The sequence below is a fragment of the Rhipicephalus sanguineus genome, chromosome 8 (assembly GCF_013339695.2).
Source record: "Rhipicephalus sanguineus isolate Rsan-2018 chromosome 8, BIME_Rsan_1.4, whole genome shotgun sequence".
NCBI lineage: Eukaryota > Metazoa > Arthropoda > Arachnida > Ixodida > Ixodidae > Rhipicephalus > Rhipicephalus sanguineus.
The window spans coordinates 167098712-167119789 of record NC_051183.1 but is presented as its reverse complement, the minus strand read 5'-3'; the positions used below and the strand labels follow the sequence as shown (position 1 = coordinate 167119789).

The 21078-nt window shown below is 46.7% G+C and overlaps 1 long non-coding RNA gene across 1 annotated transcript in view; it reads left to right on the top strand.

Moving 5' to 3' along the window:
- The first annotated feature begins 251 nt into the window (after positions 1-251).
- Positions 252-21078, top strand: part of LOC119403032 (uncharacterized) — a 37784-nt gene continuing 16957 nt past the window's right edge. The window contains exons 1-2 of the long non-coding RNA XR_005186078.1: positions 252-431; positions 867-915. This is a non-coding gene — a long non-coding RNA (uncharacterized LOC119403032). The remainder of the gene's footprint in view (positions 432-866; positions 916-21078) is intronic.

Genomic DNA, 21078 nt, shown 5'->3' with positions numbered 1-21078 from the left:
CGACTGTAGAGAGGCAGATACGCGTTTGCTAGCTTTCTGCGGCGCGCAAGAGGAAAACTTATTTCCGCGCGCGGGGCGGAAAACTGAGCGACAAGTTTTCTTTATATAAGCGCTTCTGGCAAGTTCCAACGATGACACCGACAATTTACGACGGAGCTGGTCTTCGGCTAATTAGGGTAGTTCCCCATCTGGCTTCGCCCAAACTGAGCATATCTGTGCGCAGGTTGCTCGAGGAGTAATTCATTTCCTTCAGAAGGGACTCGTATTACGCACACTCGAGACACGTTTTCAGTGCCAGTGTTTTACGACGCAGGAGCGATGAGCCGTATGAGCTGCCTCATCGGAGCTGCCTTAAAAGCACACCTCCCGTCCGATCTGTGCATCCACTGCAGAACCAAGACTGGGTGGACGGAGCGCCCGTGGTCGGAGCAGTACGTTGGCATTTCCTCCTCCCGAGTTCTTCAATCTGGCTGCACGCAGTGTTGCACGTGATTTTTGTGCCCGTTACGTAAGACATCTTCCCTGGCGCGGATCGGTAGAATGATGACATTCTGTTACTTTCTTAGCATTAAGCCTCAGGCAATTTCGAAGCCGTCTTGTCCTTATCGCAGCCCCGCCACGGTGGTCTAGTGGCTATGGCGCTCGACTGCTGACCCGAAGGTCGCGGGATCGAATCCCGGCCGCGGCGGCGGCTGCATTTTCGAGGGAGGCGAAAATGTTTGATGCCTGTGTACTTAGATTTAGGTGCACGTTAAGAACCCCAGGTAGTCGAAATTTCCGGAGCCTTCCACTACGGCGTCTCTCATAATCATATCGTTGTTTTGGGATGTTAAACCCCAGATATTATTATTATGTCCTTATCGCAGGAAACTTCCGTAGGAGAGGCTACTACTGTTGGGCGCGCACACTGCATTGGTAAGGCACTCAACCTTGTTCGTTTTAAGCATGATAGGAGTAGCCGGCGGTTTGTCTGTATATATAACTTCTTTTTTTTCCTTTTTCTAGGACACCGTGCTCGCGCCGTATGCGTAGCTGAAAACCAGTAATACAGCAGTGAGCTAGAAAGACGAAGAAAAGGCCATCACGGCCACTGAGAGCAGGTTTAGTCATACATTGCTAAGCTAACACGCCGTAGTCAACGTTTCTGCTACAGTATACAATAAATTTATTAAAAGCACTAATCGCTGTCTACCAGCCTGCGCCACACTGCCACATTGTCATTTTTCTGCGATACTTTCGCTTCATGGATGATTGCCTTTTCTGTGGCATGAGTGCTTAAAAATATATTCTTGCATTAACGAAAAAAAAGAACTAATTAAAGGAGCCTTTAATAACATTACTTGTTCAAATGGATTTACAAACAGACATTCCGACATAGCAATATAGTGCTAAGCTCTACGTTTGCATAACACAAAGCAATCCTCGGTCGAGTGATAATGCAACCCCACATGGTCTTTGACTAGCTTGCCGCAGAGTCTAAGTCTGTCTTTATTCGAGACATGCATACACAAATACATGGCTGAGGAGAAGAGAAAGAAAGCCACTCAATCGCGGCTTGACAATGCTTCCTTCCTCCACATGTACATCGGCATTGCGGTATGCAAAGAACAGAAACACATGCTAATGACATTGCAAGAAAAACCCAGAAAAAAATGCTAGAAAAATAATAGCATAATAAAATGAGCAATGCTACAAATACAGCATATCTCAGGATACGTTCAATACAACTTACAGACACACAAAAAAGAAAAGAAATATAGCGGCGGGGCAATGCACACATTAACGAAATAAGTTCCGAAGAGAATTATAGGAAGTTCGCGGATGGAGATGTGAGATAAGGCAAACCTATTAAGCAGAGAAGGCAAGGTGTAGTTAGTACGTGGGTGAGGCACAGACCAATACTCGTGGTGCCTTAAGGATATGGCAGTAGAGAACGTTGGTGTGGAGGTTAGCTACTTCAGATAAGAATAATATGCCGTGTTCAATATTTGATTTGTACAGCTGTAAAAGACGATGATGGTACATGTTGAATAAATGCATGGCACGATATGCTCTAAACAGTGGTTCACTGTGCGTTCTGTAAGGCACGTAAGCAAGCGCTCTAAGCGCATTCTTCTGCACTGTGAACAGTTTAATAGTATTTGGTTGTGTTGTACTAAACTACACCAAAACGCAGTACTTTAATTGCGATTGAAACAGTTCGCGGTACAGTGTAAGCTTTCCTTTTACTGGCAATAAATGCTGAAATTTTCTGAAAATGCCAACTATAAGGGCAAGCTTACTTTGAAGATGTTCCGTGTGAGCATCCCAGAACATGAATTCATTAAAAGAGACTCCAAGCGTTTTAACGGGGCTAGTAATTTCTATGGCATTTGCTCTTGAGGTAAGAGTAGCGCTGACAGAAAGAACTTGATAATTAGCTCTGAAAAATGTAGCTTTAGTTTTATTGGAGTTATTAAAAGTAGAATTTTTAAGAGACCAAGCGTGTAACTAATTTATGACGGCATTGGCCTGTTTCACTATATCATCCGCATTAGTACCCGATAAAAATAAGCTCATGTCGTCTGCGTATATATTATATTGAATACCAGTGTTTATTTCTATCAAATCATTATTAAGATGATGAATAGCAAAGGACCAAGCAGGCTACCTTGAGAAACGCCATGTCTGACTATATTACAGGACTGTGATGGCAGTCGATTGCCACGTACTGGGTATGATCACCCAAGAAACTGGATATTAGATCCAATGAAATACGACGCACGCCATAGGCCGGAAGTTCTAAAAGCAGGGTTTTATGGTTGATTCTATCAAATGCTTTTGAAAAATCTATAAAAATTCCTAACGTCATTAGTTTCTTTTCTATATTATGAAAAATAGGCTATTTTTGTTTGAGCAGTGCAACTTCAGTAGATGATCTTTCCCTGAAACCAAACTGTGTACTGATCATTAGCCCATATTTTTCGAAAAATTTGGATATACGCACATAAATAATTTGCTCTAGTCTTTTAAAAAAATGGCAAAATGAATATAGGCCCATATTTACCGAGGATTTCTTTAGCGCCTCCTCTATGAAGAACGATCACTTCCGCCTTTTTTTTATTTCTGATGGAAAAACACCGGTGCGGAGGGAGAAGTTATCAATATGCGTTAGGAGTGGGCCAATCACATCAAGATGTAATACAGGTTTCGTGGTCAGACTAAAAGCGTCCGCGCATTTGCTCATTTCCATACGTCTAAAAGCGGCTGACACCTCATCGCAATCACACTCGATAAGTGCCAAGGTATCATGTGCTGGATTTTTCACGTAATCCAGGATGCTAGGCTCATGCTCACTTTCAACAAGGGAAGTGAAGTAGTCGTTGAACTTGTCGGTTAAGTCTTTTCCAACATTGTTTATACCAGCAATTGTAAGAGAAACAGGTGTGAGCACGATGGTTCAGACTCTAGCACCATGTTCAATCTATACCTGCAAACAAGCGAACATGATATTCGTTTTTAGATTTTCTTATTGTGACTCCTATGCATTGCCAAATGCTTTAAAAGCTACGAAATCTGGGTGTTCACGACTGTAAAAACGTGTGATATAATTTGTTCTTCTTAGAGATAATTTTGAGGATGGGAAACGTCATGCACGGCTTACCTGCTTTCTCCGTTTTTTTTCGTTATCCTGAATGGGAATGCCCTGCTGAAAAATAGTGCGCATTGCTTTAAGAAAAATAGACGCTTCGTCTGCAGTCACATGGCTGTACAGTGGTGTCCGGTCAAAATTTTGTATCATGGAACGAAATTCTTCTAATGAGCTGGCATTAATATTTTGTGTCCAAAATGATCGGTCATGTGTAATTTTGCTGGAAGCCAGAGATACGTTACATAACAGAAAAACGGGGAGGTGATCACTCAATGCTCAGTTGATAACTACTCCTGAAACACTTTCAATAGATTCATTAGCAATTAATAAGTCAAGTACAATTGCAGATGACGAGGTAACACGGGTCGGTGCAGTGATAGCATTTTGAAGCAAGTAAGACTCAGTCAGAAGTAACAACTGTGTGCGTCTTGGAGAATTCTCGCTAATATTAATATTCAGATCCCCTCCAACGAAAATGTTATATCCCATTGGGCATTTAAACTCCGATGGGCGTCCACTGGATATCCACCTCGGGATGTCTTGGTCGTCCAGTGGTCATCCGCAAATGGCCGATAGACGTACAGCGGACATCCGCAGGACTGTAAGGCGCATACTAATTGGCAATCCAGCAGGTGTCCTGTGGATGTCCACGGCGGATATGCGGATTTTCAACGGACGCAGGAGCTCTTTTTTATTGTATTTATGTTTTCATTGCCATGGAGGGGAAAAAATGCCCGTGGCAACCGCAGATCAACCGTAGTCGCTTCGTCGCTTGCAACGATCGAGTAAGATTTGTTGCTTCAAAATATTTGTAATTTGTTTTAAGGGCGTCGCCACCTCGGCGTGACTTAATTTGCACGCCATATCGTCAAATATTAAAGACGATAGTCTTTCTTGGGGAACAAACGCAGATACTTTGGTGTCCGTCTGTCTGTCACCCGATTCAGCCACCCGGCCAAAGTTTAACTACTTTCTGAATGCCCAGCCACCTTGAACTGGTAGCGGGGTTCATACTTGTGAGCATTTTCGATCAAAAAGCAAATATTACGCATATCTGAGGCGCAACATCAATACCTAATTATTATTAGATGGTGCGTTCCTTTAGTAGAAAATATATAGACACGTAATTCTAAAGAACGTAGTGTTTCTGAGGCTGCGCTGAAACTGCTAGTGTTTTTTGTGCTGTGCTGAAAATTCGACGCTGAGCCAGATGCGGCGATTCAACATAGAGGAAGAGGTGAACTCACGTAGTACGGCATGCAGAAGATATCGTCCTTTGACAACATTTGCAGCGAAGCACGCAGATATGCGGCCAATTTTAAATGCGAAGCATTTCCTAGCGAACCTCTGGCACTTTCAGCGTTTCTATCTACGTATCTAGATATCTATCTATATATCTATCTATCTATCTATCTATCTAGCCGCCTACGTCTGGGTGCTCTCATGATCGCCTCTTTAGTTTGGTGTGGACCAAAATTGGCATGAGAGGTTAAGAGAATTTCACGAATATGACTGTCTGGTCATGACATGAATAACGTTAAAATCCTGTCGCGTACGTCGTCAAACCCTTTCCTCCAAACTCGTGTGGCACATACCCGCTTACCACGGGGCCCTGTGTACGGGTATGCGCCACAGGTGATTGACAGTTTATATCTATTATTTAGGTGATTGACAGTTTATAACAGCGAGAACAGACATTGGTAATTTAAATGCGAGGGCGTTAAGAAAAACCGAAATCGGCAGCGTTGACCCGACGAATGGAAAGAATGGAAATTGGGATCCCAGCAGGAATCGAACCCAAGCATTCTGCGTGGCAATCAGGTATCCTACCACAGAGCCACGCCAGGTCTCTAAACTGCTTTGGAAAGACAGCCTATGCAGGCGTAATATCGGTGCAACGTCAATTGTGGTTGTGGTGCTTGCTATCTAATTTTACAAGCAAGCAATTAACATTATATGATATTCCTACGATCTGTACTCCTACGATACACGCGTCATATCAGATTAACGTCTTTGGTTCCAGTTTGCAAGGGTTGACGCTTGGGCAAGTTGGTGTGGATTCATTTCAAAAAAGGGTTTACAGCGCAAGAACGATTAGGAAGGGACGAGACAACAGAGGTAAAGAGCGCTGACTTCCAACTAGTCTTTATTTCGATAAGAAGTGCATGTATACATGGCAAGGGAGAGGGCGCTAGACAAGAAAAGAAAGAAAGGATGTACAGGTGCTGCCATCGTTGCCTCATCATCTCCAATACAGCGCGCATATCACCACGTGTGCCCTAAAACCCAGCCTGGTAATCAATTTCTTGATTTAGAAGCGCAATAGAGTGAGCACTAACGCACTTATCTCCTAGCTTATGTATGAAATCAGCTTCAATAACTTCGCGAGTTAGCTGATTTTTTTTTTTTTTTGGAATCGGTTCCAGTGTTGACTCTGCTTTTATAGCAGCCTAATAAACATTACATTTCTATTCTTATGATTCAATAAGCTATATTGAAGCATTGCTCGACTCCTGAGGACAGGGTTGCCACTGACTTTCGAGTAAATGTCGCCAAACGACGAGCAAAAAGTCGCCAAAAGTAGCCATTTCTTTTACAAATTTCGCCAAAAAAGTCGCCATTTAGAAATGGGCGGCATACCTAGTAATAAAAATTTCCACTCGCGTATGGCCCCGTAGAATAAAGTACCATCCAAGACCCTTACATTTTATTGACGTTTCTCAATGCCAGTCGCGTCGCCCGCTTCACCATGGGAGTTAATGGTGCTGCTTCTTCGACTAGACGCAAGATGTGCGTGGCGGCGCAAGGGTGAATGAATGAAAGGCTCCTTCCATCCCTGTCCGCTCGTTTCAAAAGTGTGGTAAACCTTGGGCGAAAACCGTGAACGCATTGTTTGTAGACAGCTTTACGTACCATTATATGAAATAAAAGGATTAAAAGGTTTATTGAAGGTGACACGACATAATTCTTACAGGAACCGAGCAATAGTGAGTCTTACACCTTTTCAGTGTGAACTAATATGATACCGGACGATACCGACCTTCTATTATAGTCACTTATATCTACACGCGTCAATCCGATGCGTTATTAATGAACAGGTAGACGATGTAAAATGTTATATACCAATTGTTTTCATCGCACACGTTCACCGAGAACCGTGGAAAATGCCTCAATAAAAAATTTTATTGCACAAATAGTCGCGTATCCGCCTCTCTTCGCTATTCCAAAACTGTCTTTACGAGCTGAATTCTGGGTATTGCAACAACAATTAAGTCGCCAAGCTACACAGAACAGTTCGAACTTTGGCGGAACAAATGGTCGGAACACGCGGCCAACCCGTCGTCTAGCCCCTTCAGAAACGAAACTTTAGAGAAGCTTAAAACACCTAAAGCCATTAACTTATAGTCAAACACTGCCCCCTCGCGGTTTGCAAGACAGTCGGCTCACTTGCATTTCGCTTGAATGTCGCTGGGGGACGTTCAAGTACCTCCTGCATCTAGATGAATTGGAGATACGCACGAGTTACAGGACGGACATACCGAATGACTCGTAATGTGCACATTCTACTCGTGGGCCTAAAACCAAGAAAAACACAGAGAATGTTGCCGCTCATTCGTTGGGAAGACACTGAGCTTAGGATGCATACCTAAGTGGAGACCTAAGCCGAAAAGCGCCAAAAATTCGCCATGTCGCCATTTATATATTTAAGTCGCCACGGGCCTCTCAAATCCGCCAATTTGGCGAAAAGCAGCGACCATTGGCAACCCTGCCTGAGGAATACATCAACCAAAGTTATGTATGATATTCACATCACCGCACCGTAAAGAGCACTTAGTCCGCCAGAACGACGCTGTGTCCTCTTCATTTCTTGAGCTTGGCGATGGCCTCACGCTGACCGAGCATGATGCCAGACTGATTGACAGCCGCTTTGTAGACTAGGCTACGTGGGCCTCATACGCCCAGGTAGTCCACGAATACGACAAGCGCCATCCAGTGATGTTGGTCTGCGTAGCACTATCCAGGCCTACCAGCCTCGACGGCCCATATCTCACCAACGCAAAAGATGACTTGAGATTTCGACATGTCGCCGGCTCTATCGAGAGACAATTTGTCGACGAAATGACCTAGGCATCCACGAATTCGAAGAGCTGTACTACACCTCATACTTCACTACACATGGACACCTCATCACCGCGATCACGGCCAGATCCGATAACAAGTCATGACCGCACTGATCCCGGTGTTGATGACCTTGTTCTCGCACGTTTCACACAGGTTTGTGAAACGTGCGTGTGTTCTCCATCATAACGGACAAGTAAAGCACTTCATATCAGCTTACCGCTTCCGGTGTTGGTAATACCCACGTTGCCGTCGGCAGCGTTACCCAGCTGTAAACAACTAATTATATAATACGTATGCGGCTGTTCAACGTATATGTGTGCGTATAATATTTATATAAATCTGTAGCGTCATTTCGTAATGTTTCGCCAGTAAAAAAAAATACGCCTCGGTGACCTTTCCGCCTCGCGCTTCGCATAACATCGACTACCACGGTACGTGGGATCTGCCGAATTTTTTTATAAAAGAAAATATATATATTTAAAATTTATTTCCCTTAATACTTCCAGAACAAAATTATTAAGCGCTCCATGAGCTTGGATCCTCATAATAGATTGCTACATTGGCCTACCGACCCGGAAATCCTCCGTTGACCCTGGCTACCTCACAAAACCTTTTGGACGTAGAAGTAGATGGCGTGCCTGTTTCGGCGCTCATCGACACTGGCGCCCAATTATCATAATGAGCGCTCACCTTTCTCGCCGTCTCCGTAAGGTCCTTACGCCCGCTTCATAACTGTTGTTCGTGTAGCTGATGGCGGTACACCTTGCGTTCTTGGAATGTATACTGCGCGTGTGAGTTTCGATGACCACAAGACCTCAGTTCTCTTTGCTGTTCTGGACGAATGCCCCCATGACCTCATTCTCGGCCACGACTTTCTGAGCACGCATTCTGCCCTTATCGACTGTTCTTCTGGCCTTTTACAGTTAGAGCTTCCTGCTATGCCTGACCACACCATCGCGTCGCCACCGCGTTTATGTGCTGTCCAGTTGGTTCGCTTGCGCCCAGGTACAGCCACTTACGTCTCATTTGCCCTAGACCCTCCTGTACGTGATGGCGACTACCTGATTACCCCTTCCTTGGACGTTCTTCTGACGCGACGTGTAGCTCTGCCTCACTCCCTTGTGACTGTTTCTGCGAACCAAGCATGCATACCTGTACTCGACTTTGGACGTTGCGCACAGTTGCTTCCCGAGGTTATCACGCTGGGCACCATATCACCTTTAGACGCACTAGACCCTGTGGCCCTGGCCATTGATACTCCACAAGCGGCTTCAGGAAGCCCTGCTGCTAGCGCAACACTTGATGACCCGCTCTACGACATAATTGCCCCGGACCTTTCCCCTCCTCAAAGCAAGGAACTACGCCTTTTGTTGGCGTCATACCGCGACGTCTTCGATTTCGCTTCGCCGCAGCTTGGCCAAACATCTCTGGTCACTCAGTGTATTGATACCGGGGACGCAAGACCCATTGATCGACGTGCTTACCGTGACTCTGCTACCGAGCGCGGCGTCATTCAAACGGAAGTCGACAAGATGCTCGCTAAGGACATCATCGAGCCATCTTCGAGTCCTTGGGCGTCCATGGTTCTTGTAAAGAAGAAGGACAACACCTGGCGGTTCTGCGTCGACTATCGGAACCTTAACAAGATCACCAAGAAGGATGTATACCCTTTGCCGTGAATAGACGACGCCCTTGACTCTCTTCATGGCGCACGATATTTTTCTTCCATAGACGTTCGCTCAGGCTATTGGCAAATTGCTGTCGATCAAAATGATCGGGAGAAGACGGCCTTTATTACACCGGATGGGCTCTACCAGTTTAACGTCATGCCCTTTGGGTTGTGTAACGCGCCCGCAACATTTGAGCGCATGATGAACTCCCTACTTCGGGGCTTCAAATGGTCCACATACCTCTGTTACCTCGAGGATGTCGTCATTTTCTCACCTACGTTCTCAAGCCACCTACAACGCTTGTCGGCTATTTTGCAAGTCTTTCGCACCGCAGGTCTTCAGCTCAACTCTTCAAAATGCCGCTTTGGCCGCCGCGAAATCACCGTGCTTGGCCATCTTGTTGACGCTGCGGGTATACGGCCTGACCCTGCAAATATGCGCGCTGTTACGAACTTCCCCACACCACGTTCTTCCGAGGACGTTCGCTCGTTTTTTGGCCTATGTTCGTATTTTCGCCGCTTTGTTAAAGATTTTGCAGCGATTGCGCAGCCCCTCACATGCATTCTCAAAAAGGACGTCCCCTTTTCTTGGGGTCCTGCCCAAGCATCAGCTTTTTCTCATCTCGTCGACCTACTCACATCGCCCCCTGTGTTGGCTCATTTCGATGACTGCACCCACCGAAGTACGTACCGATGCCCGTGGTCATGGCATCGGCGCTGTTCTCGGCCAAAATCAACGTGGTCAGGATTGCGTTATTGCATACGCCAGCCGCCTCCTTTCTGCAGCTGAACGGAATTATTCAATAACAGAAAGAGAGTGCCTCGCTCTTGTTTGGGCCATCGGCAAATTTCGTCCTTACCTGTACGGCAGACACTTCACCGTTGTCAGCGATCACCACGCCCTCTGCTGGCTGTCTTCTCTCAAGGATCCCACTGGTTGCCTTGGTCGTTGGGCATTACGACTTCAAGAGTACGCGTACACTGTCGTCTACAAGTCTGGCCGCTTGCATCAGGACGCCGACTGCCTGTCCCGATATCCCGTAGACCCACCGGAAGCTTCGGTGAATGATAGCATTACATCTGTGCTCGCAATAACTGACCTCTTCAACATCGACACTGAGCAACGCCGTGACCCGACTCTCCACAAGATAATGGACCGCCTCAACTCACCGACTCCTGATTCCTCCCTTCGTCTCTTCGTGCTACGCGATGGCACCTTGCTTCGTCGCAGTTTCTTACCTGACGGTCCTGACCTCTTGCTTGTGATTCCGGCACACCTTCGTTCGACTGTTCTTGCCCAACTTCATGATGTGCCGACAGCGGGGCACCTCGGATTATCCCGCATATACGATCGTGCACGCCGTCGTTTCTACTGGCCAGGAATGTATCGGTCGGTACGCCGTTACGTGACTTCGTGCGACCTTTGTCAGCGCCGGAAGAAGTCAACACTCCCGCCTACAGGCCGTCTTCAATCACTCGACATCCCATATGAGCCGTTTCATCGTGTCGGCCTCGATTTGCTTGGTCCGTTTCCTACGTCTCTCTCGGGAAATCGATGGATTGCCGTTGCCACGGACTATGCTACACGGTTTGCAATTACTCGTGCACTTCCAACCAGCTGCGCGACTGACGTAGCAGACGTCTTGCTCCATAACGTCATCCTGCAACACGGGGCATCGCGCCAGCTCTTGACCGACCGTGGCAGACAGTTTCTTTCCAGGGTCATCAATGACATCCTGACGTCTTGCTGGACCAAACATAAGCTAACTACGGCCTACCATCCACAGACGAATGGCTTGACGGAGCGGATGAACCGGACCCTTACCGACATGCTAGCAATGTACGTGTCGGTCGACCACCAAGATTGGGATACAACATTGCCTTTTGTCACGTTCGCGTATAACTCGTCCCGTTACGAGACGGCTGGTTATTCACCTTTCTTCCTGTTATTCGGCCGAAATCCAGCGTTGCCTCTGGACACGATGATGCCTCCTTCCATGTGCCCACCTACTGAGTACGCTCATGAAGCCATTGCCCGCGCCGACCATGCACGTCAAGTTGCGCGCGTTCGGTTAACCGAATCGCAAGCGGGCCAACAATCTCTACGATAGCCATCACAGAAACGCCCACTTTCTTCCTGGATCTCTTGTCCTCCTTTGGTCTCTAGCACGCCGTGTTGGGCTTTCTGAAAAGCTACTTTTCCCGTACACCGGACCATACCGTGTACGCCGCCAAGTGACCGACGTGACGTATGAAATCGAGCCATTGTCTTCGTCCTCGTCGACTCAGCTCCGCACTGACATTGTTCACGTTGTCCGCCTGAAGCCCTATCAGATACCGGAACCTACCGACGCGTGTGTATAGTGACCATTCTCGCGACCGTCTTCGCCCGGGTGCACCGCGTCGGTGCTTTCTCCGCCGGCGGGTAATGTTATGTGCCGCGTTTCTAGAGGACGAAGTAGAGGAGGACGGGTTCGTTGCTGTTTCGCCATCTTGGTTGTTACCCCGATCTCTGCGATTGTGTGAATATTGTAAATACAGCCTTCTTCTGTCGTCTCTCCGTAACAATATCACAGGGGAGGCGGATTCGCCGCCTTTGTTCCCTTGCTCCGCGCCAATAAAAATGGTTTAAAGCATAATGCTAATCCCCGACATTGATTGCAGCTTCCAATAAACACCCGTGGTGGCCATACTGGCAGCGTGCGGGATTTCTCGGGCGTGGCGCGCTTTCTGCGCTGTAAGAAATGACCGAGGAGTTTTTGAAAGCGATATATAGGCTTGGCTGCTGTAATTATAAGTACTTGAAAGGCGTAGTGAATTATGTACATTACATTTTCTGTTGAAAATTGGACCTATTGCGCGCATGATGGCCCTCAAAGACATATCCTTGATTCATAAGTGCCGAAAACCAGAAGTTCGCAAGTAAAGCCCGAAACAAGTTAAAACCGTACGCGACTGGCGATATGTCCTGCACGTTATGTACCGAGGACGTCCGATGGAGAAAAACAAACGGACTTAAAAATTTAATCCGACATTGGTATCCATCGGATGTCCCCTGGACAAGTGCTTAGGACGTGGACGTTCGGATTTTATTCGGATGTCCAAGGGAGCTTCAATGCCCAATGGGATTGGCACTGACAAGCAAGTTCAAAAACGCTTTAAGTATAAGCAAAGAAATTTCGAGAAAATTTATACACACCAACTACCTCGCATTCACTCGCTTTTAATATTCTCAAGCTTTTGAAGCCGCTCTAGAATAGTGTTTAGTAGAGAACATACATCCTGGGCATTCCTTTCTTTGCCGCTTCTCTGCGCACTCAGGCGCTGAGAATAGCAACATGCGCATTTCCATGAGTAAAAAAAAAAGCTTCAGATTTGCTCTTAGCTTGTGCTTCAGTAAGTCCTAAGCACTTACCTAGGTGATAGGATTTTTTGCATTCGAAACATGTTAAGAAGCGGCTGAGTGTGCAAAGCGGTTTTGCACAGGACGCACACAACTCGCTAGACCTAGCCATTGTGCAATCAAGAAGGTAGCGATTGAAAAATACAGCCAGGAAAAATGCATTGATACAGAGACTCGGTAGCGGCGGGCGCTAAATCGTTACTAAACGAGTACGTACAAGGCACCAAGATGCATGTACGAATGGATACCTTTAGCACGGTCTGCTCCGGGCGAACGCCGCTGCCGATGTCACAATTAAACCCTCGCACGCTGCTAAAGGCATCAAACTTTCCGGGGTCGAGACATTTTTTTTATAAATTTTAGGAATTAAGCGGACTTTCCGATCCGTTTCTTAAACGGTTCGAGGAGTCGATTTTTGTTCAATGACCTGAACAATTCCTGCACCACTGGCGCTGTAGCAGCCGCAGGTGGCGAGAAGTCTGTAACGTGCTCAATGAATCGTAATAATAATAATGATTAGAAGAATGTTATATATAGGTTTGAGTGGAACTACCACAATATCATAATGAGCATGACGTAAGAGGAATTTCGGATTAGTTTTTACCACCAGAGCTCTTTACCACGCACCTAAATCGAAGTACTCCGCGGGTGTTTTTCCCCATGAACATCACCATGACTAGGAATCAGAGTTGTACGTAACGCTTTACAAGTTATCGATCACTTGCAATCAATTACATTTTCCTGTGATTTTGTAATATAATCGATTACTTTTTTCAAAACTGTAACGTTCCGGGTAATTCAACTATATTTTGTTGCAAATCATTACCGGCAATCAATTATTTTTTTTAAAATCAAGTTGTAACCAGTCTTCTTTCCCCAAAAATATGCAGCCGCTCTGTACGGTCTCCCCCCCACCCCCGGTCCGATGGGGATTCCTTACAGAGCCGATTTCTCACTTTTTCCCTGGCCTTACTTGCAACGCCTTACCCGAGCGCCAGCAACAGCGAAACGCGACGCTTCATAGAGAACATGGGCAGTAGCATCGAAGCACTGCGCAACTACGAACTGGTGCGCAAGGTATCGTATGGATAACTTTATTCATGTCCTGAGGATTCAGTCCAGGACTGATTCGGGCCGCTCCCATGTCGGAACAGGGAGGCCAAGCCCTTCTGACGCCACACGGGCCCTCTGGACAGCCCTGAGTTGGTCCGCCAGCGCGTCACTGTGCAGCATTCGCTGCCACCGCTGTTCACCTTGAGAACCATCACCAGCCAAGGCCGAGCAGCGCCAAAGCATAGCTCCAGAAAAGTACCTCAGCAAGTACAGTAATGTAATCGATTACTTTTGCGTTACTTTCGCTTAAAATTTCATTGCCGTAACACAACAACACAAGTACTCAAACTACAATTAACTGCTGTGCCTTACATGGTAGAGAGAAGGCTGGGAGGCTTACTGTGGCTTCTGTGATATAGTGTTATACGTTGTTATCTTCCAGCAGGAGTTGCTTTTCAAAGTTGTCACCGCCTATTCTTCCACGTTTTCTCGTTAAGAGGTCATCTGCTACACTGAACATTTTCTCAGTGCACGCGCCTGGAGGGAAGCGCGATATTAAACCATAGGAACACCTTGCGCACTACAACTGCAGTAAGTGTGGTGCGCAAGGTGTTCCTATGGTTTAATATCGCGCTTCCCTCCAGGCGCGTGCACTGAGAAAATGTTCAGTGTAGCAGATGACCTCTTAACGAGAAAACGTGGAAGAATAGGCGGTGACAACTTTGAAAAGCAACTCCTGCTGGAAGATAACAACGTATAACACTATATCACAGAAGCCACAGTAAGCCTCCCAGCCTTCTCTCTACCATGTAAGGCACAGCAGTTAATTGTAGTTTGAGTAAACTTGTGTTGTTGTGTTACGGCAATAAAATTTTAAGCGAAAGTAACGCAAAAGTAATCGATTACATTACTGTAATTGCTGAGATACTTTTCTGGAGCTGTAATTGACCACTGTAATCAATTACGTTTTAAAGGAAGTAATTGTAATTGTAATCGGTTACTCATTTTTTGCAACGTGTACAAGTAGCACAGGAATTCAACCAGTGGTAGCAGCGCGATACCTGCTAATGCTTCTGCAGCGTGTGTACACCGTGAACGTGTGATCCAGGGCACTGAATTAGAGCTCAGCCATTTTATTCTTACTAAACCAGAGCGTACTAATCGTTAGCGATACATTCACAAGAAACGAATAATATCGGGTGAACGACGGGAGCACTGGCGTAGCCAGGGGGGGGGGGGGAGGTTTAACTCCCCTCCCTCCAAATATTTCGCTTTTGTATGTTTATATATATACACGCACACATGCAAACGCACGCACGAATATACATAAAGTATAGTTCACCCCCTCCCCTCATAGCGAAAGAAAATGCCTGGCTGCGCTACTGGGATAGAGATCACGAGCAAAACACGACAAGGTATCATTTTATCTCATAAAAGCTAAGACGTCACCTTTACATATTAATTAATATATACAATAGATAATGCGTCAAAACTTTTATAGATAAAAGAAAAAGGAAACCGTTGCTGCTTCGACAAAAAGCAAGGTCTCCTATTGTTAAAAACATCAAGTAATAGGTATCAGCGCCGGGCACTACCTTAGGGTATCTGGTATCGGTATCGCGATATGTCTTGCAAGAAGTGTATCCGTATATGCATTTGCGATATATTACACAATGTACGGGCACCTTAAGGTACAAGATATTGCAATCGCAACATTACCATGCGAAAGAATAAACGTTGGCTCAACTCCGCTCCTCAAGCTAGCACTGCTGCCACTAAGCCACTTCAATAAAACTAAAGGCAGCAACATTGATATACCTTTCCGCCAGAGTTTCCAGACAGGGATGGAGATTAATCCTGTGCGTCCCCGTCGGTGGAGCAGAGTCACGTGGTCGAGCAGTCTCGACAAAAAAAAAAAACATGGCTGATCCCTCTGTCATAGGAATCGGCATAAAACGAAAGGGAAACGTGTCTTCACAGACGTAGTTGAGCGTTTGTTGTGCATTGTTTCGCCCCGAGGGCGAAGGAATGAATGCTATAGCAACAAGTTGTAATGGCACGCGAAGAACAGCAAGCAGCTCGAAACTTGCAACGCGCTGCTCAAGTAGAAAGGACGCACGGAACGAACGTACACAGGATGAGCGGCAACTAACAGCTGTTACAGCTCGACAGTTAAAGCGCGCTGGTCAAGTACAAAGGAAAACGCACGAAAAGAACGCACAAGTATACACAGGATGAGCGCGAACTGTAACAGTTGTAACTTTTGTTTGTGAGCAGAGCGCTCCTTTCGCAAAAGCGGCCGCTGCAGTGAGCGAAGTGACCTTCGTTCTCTATGTAACTTCAACGCAAACTTGCGGTGAGAGCGCAAGACGGACAAGATAAGCGCGCGCACGAGCGAGCACGCCCTGTAGAGGCACACGTTCATCTCAACGCATGGGGCGACGACTTTTAAAGCGCGCCCTTCGAGCCCTTCGCGCCATCTGGTTAGTGATAACGAAAATACGATGATTTACCACCGATCTCTGAGTGCCGCCGCCGGCAAATGGTGTATATAAATAGCACGCCGTTAGTATGACGGAGAACGTGCCATCTGTGGCGGAGTCGTTTCGCGCTGCGCGCTGGGGATCGAGGGGTCGAAAGTTCGACTCCCGGTGACTGAACATTTTCTTCTACTTTTTTTCTTTGCCATATGTTAGCCTTTATATTTTACAACGTCATATCCGTGACGGAAATGCGTCAGTGGAGCCGTGATGGACCGTGCATAAAGAAAGCACTTTCGTGTTAAAACAAGTGCGCGAACGTCTACGTGCAGCCAAGCTTTTGTTTAATCGATTTTCTTACTTATGTCGGTTCCGTGACACGTGTTCGTAGCTGCTGTACTTTGCAAGCTAAGAGAACAAACTCCCGCAAACTGACAATAATCTACAAAGCTGGAATGGAAATCATAATTATTTTCAGCGCGGATGTCACGAGCTTGAAATTTGCAAACATAGGTTACAAGCAAAAAAAAAACTCTTCCAATGTAATTTTTGGTGCTGAACATTCTCTTTCTTTTTCTTTTTGTTTGTATGAAGCACTCAGTTGTCGTGAGGGAAAAAAGTAGACGCCTAAAACACCGTAAGAAGGACGAAGAAGCACAGGGAAAGAGCGTCTAGTTTTTCCTTACTACGATGAACCAACTAGCCCAGCAACAAGTACTCCTAAGTTACTCAGTTGTCAGTCAGCGCTCGTGTTGCGAAGTCTTCTTCTGTGTCTTTCGTCTTTTGCCCTGTTTCAAAATGTACTTCACAGTGTATTTCGCATCAAATGCATCCTTGAGCTCATCGTCTGTCTGCAGATCAGCCAGTTCCAACAGGTACATATTCCCACCTTAAAAGGATTTGGAAAGAATAGGATGCGATTCGAAGGTTTTTAAAATGAGAGAACGTAACGTCGCACTCCCTGTGGGAAGCGGTGTGCTCGTATCTCGCTCAAAACTTTTGCAACAAGGGAAGTGACAAAGGTTAGTCTCACCAGCATGCTGTTGAAAAGGTTGAGCCTCTGTTGAGGCCGCCAGTGCGCCGCGCCGCCAATATGCGACATGATCAACCCATGTACACCGCGAAATCTGTGCGCGCATCTTTCACTTGTGTAATCCACGTTGAACTAATCTCCATGACCTTCAAGAAGCTGTACAGAAGGGGCCTGACGATTCAGTTAGCCTCGAGGCACGTTAAGGGGTAGTTCACAAATGCATCCAGGAAAAATTACATATATTCTTTCATAGTAATGCAGTTTTACTTTATTAAGGCCTTGAAACCATTTTCTTCATTATTCTATTTTCCTTACATGGGCATGCAGCATCCTGACAAACCGACGGAAAGCCCTGCAATGAGGCAGTACTTTGAAGAGCGCGTTACATGGCTTCCCTACGTTACCATTGGTTTCGTCCCCGCAGGGGCGTCTGCGCAAGCAGGTGTTTGGTGTGTAGCGACACCACGGACCCGAGCTAAGGGGGGGTTGCGACCCCTCCCACGCCTCGCCGTGCGTGGCTTTGCCATGGCCTCCCGGCAGAAGCAACACACCCCTTTGGCCCCGGCTTCACGTAGACGGCACCCCTTGGCTGACCCACCCAGGGGAAATCGGCGGTTTTCAGCGACTTTCCTCGCTGTCCTGTCTCCTATTCTTTCCAGTTACTTCCCAGTTTTCGTAGGCGGCCTGGGTTAACCTTGAGTACTATATCCAGCCTTGGATATATTATACTGGGTTATAGCAGCGATGTATGGCTGGCGTCTGCATGTGTTAACCAAGCATTGTAGCGTCCCCTTGTTGGGCTCGATGGTGGGTGGCTACCATAGCTGCTGAATAATGAAGCATTTAATGGGTACTCCTTTCCCCCCACTTTCTGATCGCCCTCTCAAAAGAGGGCGCATCGAAGTGACAGCAGGCTTCCTGACGAACCACAAAGACAACTTTCCTCAGTATCATGTGATCCACAGTGAGCAAACCGACATGCCAGCGAGAGGTGTTTCACCTTTTCTTGTCGTTAAATACCTTAAACAAAAGCTAGGACCAGGATATAGGATCACTAAAATGTCAAGTGGAGACCTACGTCTCGAGATTTCGTGCAAAGCCCAATATGAGAAACTCCCCAGCCTTGAGAGATTCGGAGACATTCCTATAACTGTGACCGCACACAAATCAATGAATACGGTCCGTGGTGTAGTGACAGATGACGACTTAATTACACTGAGTGAGGCAAAACTACTGGACGGATGGAAAGAACAAAATGTGATTGATGTTAAAAGGATCAAGATACGTAGAGATGACAGAGAAATACCAACGAAGCACCTGATCCTCACATTTGACTCAAGCAAGCTGCCAGAACACATTGAAACAGGGTACATGAAAATCCGTGTCAGGGCATACATACGTAATCCGAGACGGTGTTTCCGGTGCCAGAGATATGGCCACGGATCTCTGAGCTGCCGAGGACGGCCAACGTGTGCAAAGTATGCTGAGCACGATCACTCCTCTGACGACTGCAACAACACCCCTCACTGTGCGAATTGGGATGGTGAGCACCCTTCTTACTCTCGATCATGCCCTGCATGGAAAAAGGAAAAGGACATAATAACGTTCAAAGTCAAAGAAAATGTATTGTTCAAGGGAGCATGGAAACGGTTCTCAATAGTTCACTACACTATATGCGCCAATGTGGCACGCGAGGGGGCAGTGTCACAACGGACAGTGGCTCCCGCCCAGACCTCGCGCATGGTTGCACCGGCTAAGCCTCCAGCCCCCCACGCGGATGCAGCAGCTGCCGCTCTGCCACCAACCAAGGGCCAACAGCCTAGCGGCTCGGTGGCCTCAACGGCCTCCTCTCGCGAGTAGAGGCTTAAACCGCAACAGTCTGCGCGCATAATGCGCTCATCCAGCACCTCCAGGGAGGCGATGGATACAACACGAGTCACCTCGACGCCTTTGGTGTCGAAGGAGCGGCACCAAAGGCGTCGTTGCGTTGTTTGCTTTTTGCGGCACTTGAGCGTGCCGCAAAAAGCAAACAACGCATAACCGCTCCTCCAAAAGAAAGTATTACATAAGATAAATCCTGGTATACAGAGTACTCTCCCCTCTAGCTCATAATGGCTACACAGATACTGCAGTGGAATGCCAGAGGCCTTCTACACAACCTAGATGACGTTACAGAACTAATAAGCAAGTTTAATCCTAAAGTACTCTGTATACAGGAGACACATCTCAAGCCTGAAGACACAAACTTTTTAAATCAACATGTCATTTTTCGTAAGGACCGCACTGACAGCCTTGCCTCGTCAGGTGGGGTAGCTATTATCGCAGTAAGGTCAGTTGCAAGCCAGAAGTTACAACTTCGAACTTCTCTAGAGGCAGTGGCCATTCGCGCCATCTTGCTTAATAGGATCACAACTATCTGCTCTCTATATATCCCTCCTGATCAAATCCTACACAAGGCAGATTTTGAAGGCCTAATTAATCAGCTCCCGGAGCCGTTTATCTTGACAGGCGATTTTAATGCACACAACTCACCCTGGCGAGACTGTCGGTGTGATGCGAGGTGCCGCCTGATAGAGCGGTATCTCTTGAACTCTGGTACATGCGTTCTAAATAAAAAACAACCGACATACTACAGCACAACACACAATACCTGCTATAGATCTAGCAATCTACTCAGCCACTCTTTTACCCTGCTTAGATTGGGAGGTGATTCAGAACGCCTATGGTAGCGATCACTTTCCTGTCTGCCTCAAAACCACGGACCAAGACTCCATACCACATAACCCTCAGTGGAAAGTAGCATGCGCAGATTGGGAAAAGTTTTTTCGTATAAGTCACATGCCTAGACATGCTTTTAATAGTTTTAACATAAATGGTGGCATTGCTCATTTTACCACTTTTATAGATGATGCTGCATTAGAGTGTATTCCCCTTACAAATAGTGGCACAAGAAAAAAGCGCGTTCCATGGTGGAATGACGAGTGCAGAAATGCGCGCAAAAAGCAAAATAAGGCATGGAGCTTGCTACGCGAGCGTCCAACGGTGGAAAATCTTGAAAACTTTAAACAAGTAAAATCCCAGGGTAGGCGCACTCGCCGTAATGCTAAAAGAGAGAGCTGGGTAAAATATATCTCGAGTTTAAACTCATACACACAAGAAGTGAAAGTGTGGAATAGACTGAGAAAATTATCGGATAAGCAGTTTCGCGCTTTGCCATTTGTTGACGCCGAAGGCAACAGCCTTGAAGACCAGGCAAATGCGCTCGGTGAACATTTCGAGCGCCTGTCTAGCTCATCAAACTACTCAGCAAGTTTTCGTAAAAACAAAGAAATAGAAGAAAATAAAGCACTGAACCGTAAGCCTAGCAAGGACGAACCGTACAACCGTCCCTTTGGCATGGCTTAGTTTAGAGCTTCCTTGAACAGTTGTCACAAGTCTTCGCCAGGAGCTGACAGAGTCATGTACATAATGATACAAAAGAATCACACCATCTCCCGCTAAAGGGGACCATGAGGCGATGCGAAGCCGGAGCACTTGCACGATCGCGCTCCGTTGGCGTTCGTTGGGCATGCTACCGACCTTGCGTCGTGGAACGCGAAGAGGGACGCTACGCGCGTCGTATCTTCCATCTAGCCTGGCCGTTAATTCTCACAGGGCGAGCGGGGAACGCGGTCGACAGGCGGGCAG